Source organism: Limulus polyphemus, unplaced genomic scaffold (genome assembly GCF_000517525.1).
Source record: "Limulus polyphemus unplaced genomic scaffold, Limulus_polyphemus-2.1.2 Scaffold1958, whole genome shotgun sequence".
Classification (NCBI taxonomy): domain Eukaryota; kingdom Metazoa; phylum Arthropoda; class Merostomata; order Xiphosura; family Limulidae; genus Limulus; species Limulus polyphemus.
The window spans coordinates 73,446-86,608 of NW_013667568.1; the positions used below are offsets into that span (position 1 = coordinate 73,446).

Sequence of the window (13,163 nt, forward strand, 5' to 3'; positions counted from 1 at the left end):
ATTAAAGGAGTAATTCATTTCGAACTTCTCAATCCACAGCGAACTGTCAATGCTGAGATCTATAGTCAGCAACTGGAACGTTTAAAGCAAGATCTTCATCAGAAACGCCATTCACTCGTCAATCGGAAAGGTGTTCTTCTCCACGACAATGCATGTCCACATGTGGCACGTTTGACGCAACACAAGATTATGGAGTTGGGTTGAGAAGTTCTCCCCACCCACCATATTCTCCAGATATGGCACCATCAGATTGCCATCTTTTTCGTTCGCTGCAACACCATCTTAATGGGAAAACGTAAGCAAATGTGGAAGGTGTTAAAGAGGACATCGACATGTTTTTTTGCTTCAAAGCCAAGTGATTTCTTTAATCAGGGCATTAACAACATGATTGTAAAATGGAAAAGTATCATCGATAAGAATGAAGACTACTTCATTTAATAAATGTTTTGTTTTGATATATAAGTTGTTCGGGTTTTTTCATCTTAAAAAAAAAGCGACATTAATTTCTTGACGAACTTAATAGTAATATTTCGAAAATGAACTGGATAAGATAAATGATATGTCAGTGACTTAATAGTAATATTTCGAAAATGAACTGGATAAGATAAATGATATGTCAGTGACTTAATAGTAATATTTCGAAAATGAACTGGATAAGATAAATGATATGTCAGTTGGAAATGTTTGTGTTCATATATTTATATGTAACACATTGTGGTGCATTTTGCAATCATAAAATATCAATTATTAATTGAAATGATTGTTTTGTAAAAAAACGCACAGGATAATACAGGTAAATTCGCATGTAAAACGAACTGTTACATAGCGGTATGTTATTCTGGAGCTAAATCTTATCAGAAGCAACTTTTTAATCATCTTCTGGGTCAAATTTCAGATAAAAACTATTGTCTACCAAATAATATTAATCTTAAGAATCTTATTGTGGTTATTAGGAACCTAATATTTCATCTACCAACTTGTCCTTTTTCTGTCATTAATCTAGATTGTTAATCAAGAGAGTTGAGTTGTCATCAGTTTTATTTTATCAGTTTAGCATTAAAATATATGAATATTTCAAAACATTTATGACTTTTTCCTAGAGTGTTTTCTATTAACTAAATAGGGGACCTATGTCAGTCTTGGTTGTTTTCTCCAGTTACTAACGTTTGCTTGAGAACTTTTGAGAAATCAGTGTCAGATAAAATACTTTGTAATGTGTTCTTTCAGTTCCAGTGTATACATTCTAATGTTGATTATCAATAAAAAAAATCAAAATACTTTGTAATGTGTTCTTTCAGTTTCCAGTGTTTACATTATATTGTTGATTATCAATAAAAAAATCAAAATATTTTGTAATGTGTTCTTTCAGTTCCAGTGTTTACATTATATTGTTGATTATCAATACAAAGATTTCCAGAGTTTTATAGTGTGTTTCTTGGGAGTCAATGTTAATTATAAAGTATGAACGTCATTACAAATCTATATTGATAAAAAAAAACACATTAGGTGCCAAAAATCGTATCACATTGTTGAAATAATCTCTGTGTTTTTATTAATTGCTTAACACCTACTAAACACAAATTATGATTTGAATACAAAAACTTGAAGTCTTAGAATAATTATTTTAAATCGTATTCTATGTATCGAACAAAAAATAAATCTGTACTTGCTTAGTTTTCTATTAATTTTTGTTTTGTATAAAATGTATAAATATCATTTATGGCTAAAAGGAACTGAAAATATTTTGGACATTTTATCTTAGTATAGGTATTGAAAATTTTCAAAAGTATTCTATAGGCTTTTGTAGGAGTGGAAATAGTTTCTTAAAGGTTCGTCAAGTTTAACTTTACTGTGTGCAACTCTGTCTTGAATACACTTGTTACAGTTGTATATAAATAAGATGACTATATTAAACCACTAGTTACACATGTATACAAACAAGATGACTATATTAAACCACTAGTTACACATGTATACAAACAAGATGACTATATTAAACCACTAGTTACACATGTGTATAAATAAGATGACTATATTTAACCACGAGTTACACATGTATATAAATAAGATGACTATATTAAACCACTAGTTACACATGTATACAAACAAGATGACTATACTAAACCACTAGTTACACATGTATATAAATAAGATGACTATATTAGACCATTAGTTACAGTTGTATATAAATGAGATGACTATATTAAACCACTAGTTACACATGTATACAAATATGATGACTATATTTAACTACTAGTTACACATGTGTACAAACAAGATGACTATATAACGTTTTAATTAATCTTTTATGAGTAAAATTGCTTCAATACGTGTAGGCTCAAACTTATGGTGTATCCTACTACTTTACATGAACCATATGATTACACTGGTTACATTTGTATTTGAGTAAGATTGTTTCAATACGTGTAGGTACTATCTTAAATAGAGTCTAGTTTACGAATACAATGATTGTTTCAATACGTGTAGGTCAGGGTTATAATGGTGTATTTTACTACATTACATGGAGTATTCTGAATACACTGGTTACACTCGTATGAGCAAGATTGTTTCAATACGTGTAGATTCAATATTATAATGGTGTATCCTACTAATTTACGCATATTTAAATTAAAGTCATTTCTATTGAAATTAATTTTATATTGAGAGTTTTATGATTGATTTGTATAACAATTATGTTGATACGTATTAATAATTATTCTTTTTACCATTTTTAATACAAAAATACCAAAAAGATAAATTACTCAGTGCGTTCGTTTTCCTCCTATAGAACTGGAAGAGTAATTAAGTAACAACAGTCCAGTTTCAGTTATATATATGTTTTCGTATGACTTTTCATCATGGTAGTTCGTACCATTCATGATAATCTTCTGGTCACGTGGCCTCTCATACAATTTACTCTGTATAGTGAAGCTAGTGTTGCAAGAGATTTGTTTCCATACGATACAAGATATACTATAATATCTGATGCACATTTTCCAAATCTCACATTAATCAGTAGGTGTATAAATCTGTGTTAATCTATAACGTGAGTTTTCTGAGATCACATTACAAAACGTAAGAAAATGAAATAAGCTATATATGTTGTACATGTATATATACAAATATATGTGCACACCACATCAATTCGAAACGAATTCAGTAACTACTGAAAATAAAACTGATATTATGAGATACACTTTTCGTTTTACAGGCATACACAGGTGCACACCACATCAATTCGAAACGAATTCAGTAACTGCTGAAGATAAAACTGATATTACTTTTATAACGCATGAAATGTGACAAAAGTAGATGAAACTGAATAATTTATCAATTATTAAGAGCTATGCGTCTATAAGTGTCATGTATTACGTGGATATGCGTCTATAAGTGTCATGTATTACGTGGATATGCGTCTATTAGTGTCATGTATTACGTGGATATGCGTCTATAAGTGTCATGTATTATGTGGATATGTGTCTATAAGTGTCATATATTATGTGGATATGCGTCTATAAGTGTCATATATTATGTGGATATGCGTCTATAAGTGTCATGTATTACATCTGAAAGTTTATTGCACATTAATTGCTAAAATACACGTACCGTTTTTTGTTTATATTGAATGTCACATTATACACATATCACCATTTTGTGTATTAACTATATTAAGATTCATCTGCTTCTTTGTTGTTTATACTGAATGTACATGTATCACTTGGTCGTGTGTATTAAGTTTCACATTATACATGTGACACATTGTTGTTTATATTTAGTGTCTGAATGTGTACGCACTATTTTGATCTGTATTTTTAAATGACACATCATTCTTCATGTTAAACGGCTACTATTTACAAGTCATTTTGTTGTGGTTATTGAACGTCTTGCTAACTGACATACTACACTGAGGGGCATGTTAAACACGTCTTTTTATTGAATGTCATACTTCATATATTTCACGCTGCTTGTATGTTAAATATACTAAAGACAAAACTTTCATTGTACTTTTAAATACAGCACTATATGTATGTGTTCTTGTGTTATGCATACTGGATATATATTTTCAGATGGTCAGATTAGGAGTATTTAAAAAGAAAATATTTACTTGCACATAGATTAATAAAATCACATTTAGTCTTGTTGCGTCAAATATGTGAAATTGTTTTATCCTTTTTGTCTCAGTGAACGAGAAAATAACTTTCCTGTGTTTAAATCATTATCGAATCTGCATGATATAACACGTGATTTCCATTAATAGATCAAAGTTAATGATTTAGTTAAATTAAGAAATGAGTGAAACGTTTTAGCATAGCTTCAACCATCTATTATACCATCTTCAACCATCTATTATACAGAAATAAATCGTATTGCGGTGCATGCTATAGACTTATATGATATAAAACTTTCATATTTTTAGGGTAGTTTATGTAAAAGGAGTTTTTTTATAAACATCCCAAACACGCATATGCAATATTAGATAGAAATTTGACATGACTGTCTTTTTTTTCTTCTTCTAATAATAGTAAAATCAGCTTAAAACCTGGACACTAAAGAAGAACAGTCGAGAAATTCTTGAATATTAAATATTTAACCCATTCTACTACGGATTGATTTTTCATATTCTTGAAATGAATGAGCTTTATTTTGTTTACTTCTTTGATAAACTGGTGAATGGTCATCAGATTAACTAACTACCTGTACTGGAGAACCTTGCCGAGTAAATCCTGTATAAGATATTCACCATTTCGGCCACTTAAAGTTTGAAGAACGGTTTGACAGGCTTCGGTTACTTTAATGAAGCCATTGATGTGTTGCTGGAGATGCCAATCATCAGTAGGAGCCCACGTAAAGTAGAATTGAAGGAGTGACAGCTGTAGTGGTATTTAGGAACGTGCAGGTGTGGGTACATGCAGAACGCTACCCCCCATCATCTTCGTCCTACTATTGTAGCAGATGGTGATAGCCTGGTTCGAACCGTTGGTTCTCAAAGTGTTGTATGTCCTCTGCAACGCCCGTGGGGGCAAGTGACACGCAGGTTGTGATAGATGACCTCGTGCAAGCTTCCAGGAATTTTTGTTTAGGCTCATTTAAGGTTTTCCGTCCGCTCTCAAGGGGCGGAGACGTTGCTGTCCATGTCGATTTTTTCAACTTAGATGGCGATTTGGTTTACGTCGTTATTTGTACGAGGCAGTTGTTATTTGATAATTGAAGATAAAAGCACTAATCTACCATTAGCTGATTTACGTGTAACCAGCCAATCAGAACATAAAACTAGGCCAAAGATGAACAGTACAACCACAGTGTATATTTTATGTAAGTTTCGAAATACATACATTCTACTTCAGCATATTCGTAGAGAAAATACAAAAATAATGATTACAACTAACACTATGAATGAAGAAAAATAAATTGTACAACGATATACGTTTATTAATTGGAATACTGAAATATTTGCTTACTTTAGGGGAAACCATACTGGGCTATCTGCTGTGTTCACCGCGGAGAATCGAACTCAGAACTTTAGTGTTGTAAATCCGTCAACTTACCACTAATCCAGCAGGGAAACAGTACTGAAGGAAGGAGGAGGAATGGGTAAAAACTAGCACATGAACTTGGATATAGACCTACAATAAATAAATACTTCCGTTGATCAGTGAGTATCCAGTAGTATCATTGTGTGTGGATTATTATAACCTTTGATCCTAGCAAGCTACATGTATAGATCAGAACTAAAACATATGTCTAATAACTAACGTAGCTATTTAAATATAATGTTCAAACTATAGTAGAGGCATATGGAGATGATAAGAAGTGGACAATTCTGTAGGAAATCCCATATGTTCATGGATATGTACAACTAAACATCGCTTGGTTGCAGCTACCACACATGAATATGAATAAATAATCCATGAACGAAGTGGGAATCGGTATGTAGTCACTTAAGATGAAAAAATAGTCCATTAACATATACAAGCACGGTATTTAGTTAGCTCAAAACTTATGTTCTTAGTCATTGAAACAGTGTGCCTCTATAACAAAGTTATACGTTATTTAAAAAATGTTAGGGATAAACCACTAACTGGTAATGAACGGATCCTGAGATTTTAAAATAGATGCATATATATGATCTGTCCGCAACAAACTAATTTAGATGTTCACTTTGTCAACATGCTTAGAAGATCGCTAACTGAAATACATAGCAATTAAATCTGCAAATTCTTAGACATGAAGAAAAACAAAATTTGCCTGTTCAATTAAACAGACGTACTTAAATCATTGTGCTAATTCCTATAATAAGATATATAACCCTTTACTTATTTTTTGTTAAATACACATAAACTAATAGGTTGTCATCCATTAATTAAAATGTTTATGCAATAGCAAGTGATTGATTGACTCGGTGTTCTTGTTGAAATGGATTTTACATTTAATCGTTAGACCATTAGACAAGAGACATCGGGTTTTCGATTTTCAACTCAAATAAAGAAAGGCAGTTGAAAATTGATCGGAATCATACTTGATTGTTTCAGAGTGTTGGGTGTGTATTCGAGGGCTAGTAGTGCCAATCATTTTTACTCGCCAGTTCAGTTCACACCAAAACCTGTCTTTATCTGCTTGTCATGCACTATGGTTTTTATTCAATTGCTAATCACAACCCTAGGAACAGTTCACACAGTCACAGAACATCTTGTTCTAAGGCTGTACTCAATCAGTTCTATCTACCAATCTATTTACGGTGTTAATATTTATGAATCTATGTATGATTAACCTATTGACTGTATACTATAACACTTATCAAGGAGATACGATTAAGAGTTGTATTTAAAGGACTACCAGACAATATTAAATATGATCTATATATGTAATCAGTAATTAAGTGCCTACATGGAAGTTCTTTGTATTATATCAAGACATCTTCCACAACATTTATATCTACTTTTTAAAAAGCTAAGTATGATTATATAACAACAGAACCGACTTAAGAGTAGTAACAACTCATAGTAGCATATTTAATATGGGAAGAAGCGTCTGTCAAATTAAAACTGTGTAGATAATTATCCGTGTTCTGTGTATGTTTTAAACTGTACTCATTGATAATTGTATTATAATTTATGATCTGTGTATTTTTAAACTGTACTAATAAATAAATGTATTATTCCCCGTGATGTCTGTTTCTTTAATTGCCCACTTATGTGTATCATTCTCCGTGGTGAAAGAAAAAAACTGTTCATGTTAATACATTGTATTACTGTCCACGACGTGTGTTGTTAAAAGCTATGCCCATCATTATGTATATTGTTCTTTGCTATCTGTGTTTAAAAGCTATGCACCTACGTGTATCATCCATCCTCTGTGTCTGTATTAAGAAAAACAAACTCTAAACACGTTATTATATGTAATATTATTCATGATCTGTGTTTTTAGCCTCTTTAATAGGCCCGACATGGCCAGGTGGTTAGGGCGCTCGACTCGTAATCCGAGGGTTGCGGGTTCGAATCCCCGTCACACCAAACATGACAAACCTCTGCCTTTGCCTGGTCCCAAGTCCAGGATGAAAAAGCAATTCCACCCCGTAAAAAACCAACCTGCTACAAGTAACCACAACAACAACTTCCGTTGGTGAAGTGTTGTTGCGGCCCTATGCTCCACTGGGAGTTTACAGGAATAAATAAATAATAGAATCAATATCTTAAAATTTCTAATATTAATTCTTTGTCTACATAAGTTATGAAAATCTAAAAGGTAATATACGGTCAGTTGTAGCAGTTAAACTCATAAGCATAATGAAAAAGCAGATGTAATGTATATATTTTTTAAACAAGGCTGGAGATACTGTAGACAATATTTACCCAAACTACAAATCCCTATTTTGACACCAAATGTAATTCTAGGTAACAGCATGAAACCAAAATAGGGTTTTGTAGTTTGAGTAAATATTTTCTACAGTATCCTCAGCCTGGTTTCCTTACTTTTTTACGATTCCTATTTACAGATTTTTAAATTCCCATTTTTTTATTTAACTTGTTAATATAATTGTCTCTAAACTACTAGAGTACAAACGTGAAGAAAATATGGTACAGCAATTTGAATTAATATTTGAACCAGGTGACATGTAAAAGTAACGTGTATTTATTAGACCTTTTGTAGCAACTACAAATTTGAAATATGCTGTATATAAATATGGGGATCTTGGAAAGAAAGATCGTAATATTTATGAGCTGCTTTACTACAGAGGACAAATCATCTGGTGCTGTGAAGAAAACTTCAATGTTGATTAATTTACTTTCCTCTTTAATAAATCGCAATAAACCTAAGTATTATAAAATTGCTTTATATAGGAAAGAAGTAAAAACTATTGATTATTTATATATATGGGGATAAAAAAAAATCTTTTGAAAACTGAGAATGTAGAGTTTTGAGTGTCTTTCTGACGTAAAATATATTCGTATACTCAAATCATAAAGATATGTCCATTGTACCTAATGCCATTAGAAAACAAAGAAATGTGGATCAATTTGGGACACCAGGACTATTCAGAAAGAGGCCTGCCGTGGTAGGCAAAGCGTAGCGTCTTGTAATAGGGAAAAACCATAAATACAAAGGTCAGTAGCAAAAGATGTCCACGTGCTCAAAGCAACAATACGCAAAATAATTAAAAGAATATCCGTAGCTAAAAAGCAACATAAGTGACTTTTGCATAAGTTACTTCCACTGCATTCTGTTCAATCATTGCATACCTCAAGAAGCTGGAAAATGAAATAATCTGAGTGTATGAATATCTTGCGTCAGAAAGTGCTGTCACATGCCTTTCCCAAATGCGAACAATTTCCGGTGGCATAACACTATGTATGTAACATAAAACAATGTAAAAATGTATTTCTGATACGATATGTTCCATAGCGACTTTATATTGGTTGTAGTTGTCACGTTAATTACTGATTTACATATTCAAATACGTTTTAACATAATGTACAAAACTTTCTGTAAACAGCGGAACATTGAAGCTTATGTGCTGCTAAACTAATAACGAAAACTTGCATCTTTTTCGACTTGAGATGAAAAACAAAACAGCCTTTATCTGTAATTCTTTTGAAATGCCACATAGAAGAGTAGCAAGTCTGGGTATAAAGGATAAAAGAACCCCCCCCCCCCCCCCCCCCCCAAAAAAAATCTGCAGTAAAAAAAAAAAGTTGTACAACTAAACAAACGCTAATGAAAAAGAAAGTAGTAAACTACGAAACACGCTAAGGTGGAAGTAAGGTAATGAAGTTGTAAAAGAAGCAGTAAAACAAGAACACGTGAAAATCAAAAAACGAAGTTGTAAAAGAAGAATCACGCTAATTATAAATAAATGATAAACAAAAAACACGCCAATTAAAAATTAATTATAAAATAACAACATGTTAATAAAAAAGAGGTTGTAAACCAAAATTTTCGATAATAAAAATTAAACCAAAAACTCGCTAATTAAAATGAAATAGTAAACAAGAAATATGCCAATCAGAAGGAAACATTCACACCAAGTAACACACCAATCGAAAAGTAGTAGAGAAACAAAAAACATACCAATCAAAATACAAAGTAGTAAGAAAATAAACATGTCAATTGAAAAGTAATAATAAACAATGAATAAGGCAATAAAAACGAAACAATAAGACGTCAATCAAAAATAAGTAGTAAACAAGAAACAATTAAATAAGAAATAGAACAAAACAACAACAACAAAATACGGTAACATAAAAATAAAAAGAGGAAGAAACACGCCAATCAAAAAGAAATAGTAAGCAAGAAATACGTCAATCAGCTAGAAATGATTAAACAATAAACACGCCAGGTAAAGAATTAAACAAAAATAATCAGTAAAACAAGAAACACATCAATAAAACTAATGCACAAGGTTCACAAACCGAGTGATTAACATACAAACACGCAGTTGAATTAACCGAAAAGGCTGGATGGAAGAATGGAAGCTAGAAGATAAAGCTAAACTAAGAAAAGAAAGGATTTGCAAATGGATGAATGAGCATCCAAATGGACTGACAAAAAAACAATTAAACCAATTGGTAATATATATATATATAGTTTGAAGACTGAGTTAGTGGATTGAATACATAAAAAATAGAGAAACAAAGATGTAACAACTAGATGGAATGATTCAAATAAAAAATCTCAATTGGGCCGATGTTCAGACAAATAGAAGTTTGTTTGTTTAATTGAACAACACTTTATACACACCGTGAACAAAACAGTCACTAATGTTCAAGCAAGCCATCCCTAATTTTGAAATGTAGACCTAAGCCTGTAACGACTATCTTTTAACTATCACTCTTATAACGCATCCACGGATAAAAATTGTAGGCGAAGTTCGACAGCACCATCTGTTGAGCCAGAGACATTCGGATCCCGAATCTGAAACGCTAACCATTAGGCGCACAAAAAAGAAAGAGATAATAGTGAACTAATAGAGATAGTAAAGTTAATGAGCTGAAGAAATACAGACAAACGGAGAACGAGAGTTATGAATAGAAAAAATGTTATAAAGAAAGGATAAGCTCAAAATTAAATAGAAAAGTAACAACAAACTGGAAGAGGAGGGAAGAAAGATGAATGGGCTATTGGTTGGGAAATTAAATTTCTAGGTTGAGTGAGTAAACGGAGAGCTAACTAACTAGACAGGTTGATAGTAGGGGTGATTTACTTAGCGAAATCACGGACAAATTCTAAGGGCTATTATTTATTAGTCTTACGATATTTAAAGCTGACGTAAAATACATTTTTCGTAAAAATAAAGTTCACTTTAACCACCAATACGCAACTTATTACCAAAATTTAAGTTGAAAGTTAGAATTATTCCTTTAAATTTAGATTTGTCTTTCTTTTATCTCTCATATTTTGATACAACATTCTAATAAATGTGTCTGAACTCATAATTAATTTAATTCCTTATTGGACTATTGAACTTTAACATTCAAGAAACACTTTTGGAGATGAAAAAAAATACGTTGCATATTGTAACAGTAACATTAGAGAATAGTTTTCATCGTGTTTTTACAGAATGTTAAGTTGCTTGATTTATAGTCCATTGATATGTTAAATAGATAAGCAGTTAAAATATTACCTCGTTTATGTATAAAGGTAATATGATAAAATTAAATATTCCCTCGTTAAAAATGTATTTCTATATAACTGTAAACGAGTTCTTTTATACATCAAAAGGACCAGTTCCTATACAGAAAATTTGTCAATAACGAATCAGTTCCAACAACTGTGCTCCTAACAACATATATGTTCCTAAAAAAATAACAACAAAGAAACAACATATGTGTCCTATGCCATACTTTATCAACAACTGGCTACGTACAACAAAGAAACAATATATATGTCATATACCATACTTTATCAACAACTGGCTACGTACAACAAAGAAACAACATATATGTCATATACCATACTTTATCAACAACTGGCTACGCACAACAAAGAAACAACATATATGTCATATGCCATACTTTATCAACAACTGGCTTCGTACGCATCTTTTTACGACTGCCATGTTGAATATAAACTTCGACGTTTTGTCTAATCCTTATATTTGAAAACAAAAAGGAATAAAACAAACAGTTCGATACGAGCTATAGGAATTATTAACATAGATATCTTTTCAATGCGAAATATGTTTCTATGGTTAAAATATACAAAGTTCTAGAATAAAAGACAATGGGGCATTATAAAGATTACTTATGTTTGCAACGATATTTCTATTATCAGAAAAGAACACAGCTGAAACATGATACATAAGTGATGTCCAAGGATGCGTGTTTCTTTCTTACGTTGACATGAACACATCAGAGCGACCCGCGTATGCTCTTTGTCACCTAGTCTATATAAAACTAGGTCATTTGCTTCAACAGTAATTTATATATAGTAATTATACTCGCTCCTTAACGCAAAAGGTGTGAAACGCTTACTTTATTCTATTTGTTGTTGTTGTTTGTGAGCTGTAGACGTTTCTATGACAACTGATATACTCGGTTTGCAGTTGTTAAGTTTTTTTTTTTGTCACGATTTTTTTGTGTCGTACAACAATACTTATAACTACACATATGAATGGTAACATTCTTGTTTTGAACTATGATTCCAAGGTGAATTTTGGAATTTCTATCATACATTCCAGATAGTTTAAAAAGCAATACGTTGGTCACAGCCAGTATGATTATATAGAGAATAAAGGCAAAATGCCACTATCGTTATCTACATTTTGAAACTTAGCCGAAGTTTAGAAAAAAGGCTGAGGTTCACTGATAAATACAAAAGAGAGAGAGAGAACAAGTGTACTGAAAGTCATGGCCAGGTTTTTTTAAAGGATTTTACTAATTGGCCTCAAGTTTATTTTCTGTTTTGTTTTTATTCCTAAGATTGTCTTTTTGGAGAATTTAATAAAACATTTATACAAATTAGCTTTTGTTGAGAAGAAAACAACAACAACAAACATTCAGGTATCATCTAGAATATATTTATACCAGATAAACAAATGAAAGACAATTTTTTTATACTGTAAAAACTCCATGATAAATTTTATATTCATTGATTTCGTGTAGTGTCATTTGTTCATTAGATGTAAAGAGACATTTGTGATAAATGTCTATAATTACAAACAGTTAATATTAATGTATTATTCTTTTTCAGCTCAGTGAAACAAAGATAAGTAATGGCGTTCACTGATAACGTTTCAGTCACATAAATGTAATTCTAATTAAACCTAGTACAATTACCTATGATCTGAAAGCTTATATTACATATGATGGCAGTTAAAAGGTAGACATTACCCAAAAACAATCAAACATTAGTAAGTACGAGAATAATACAGCTATGACATGTAGCGTCGTATAATGGGATAATATATATATATATGTGTGTGTGTGTGTGAATAAATATGGAAAAAGAATACCGAAATTAATAAAAGGGAAATTAAATGTCACACTGATTGTGAACTGGTTTAATCAAGATAAAAATATATACGAGCATTGTGTGGCTTATGTAAAAGGAATAGCAGCTATGCACGAAGTCAGGTGTCCAATAGAAATAAAATGTAAATCAAAAAACCAATAGAAACAAACTTAGGCTCTGGAATAGCAGCTATGAACGAAGTCAGGTGTCCAATA

General features: G+C 31.5%; 1 protein-coding gene across 2 annotated transcripts in view; it reads left to right on the forward strand.

Annotated features, from left to right (window-relative positions):
- LOC106465480 (transcription factor Sox-3-like) overlaps positions 1-7,156 on the forward strand; it is a 24,000-nt gene extending 16,844 nt beyond the window's left edge. For both annotated transcript variants that reach the window (XM_022393387.1, XM_013925708.2), the window contains exon 2: positions 5,465-7,156. The gene's annotated coding sequence lies outside the window, so the exon portion shown is untranslated. The remainder of the gene's footprint in view (positions 1-5,464) is intronic.
- The last annotated feature ends 6,007 nt before the right edge of the window (positions 7,157-13,163 follow it).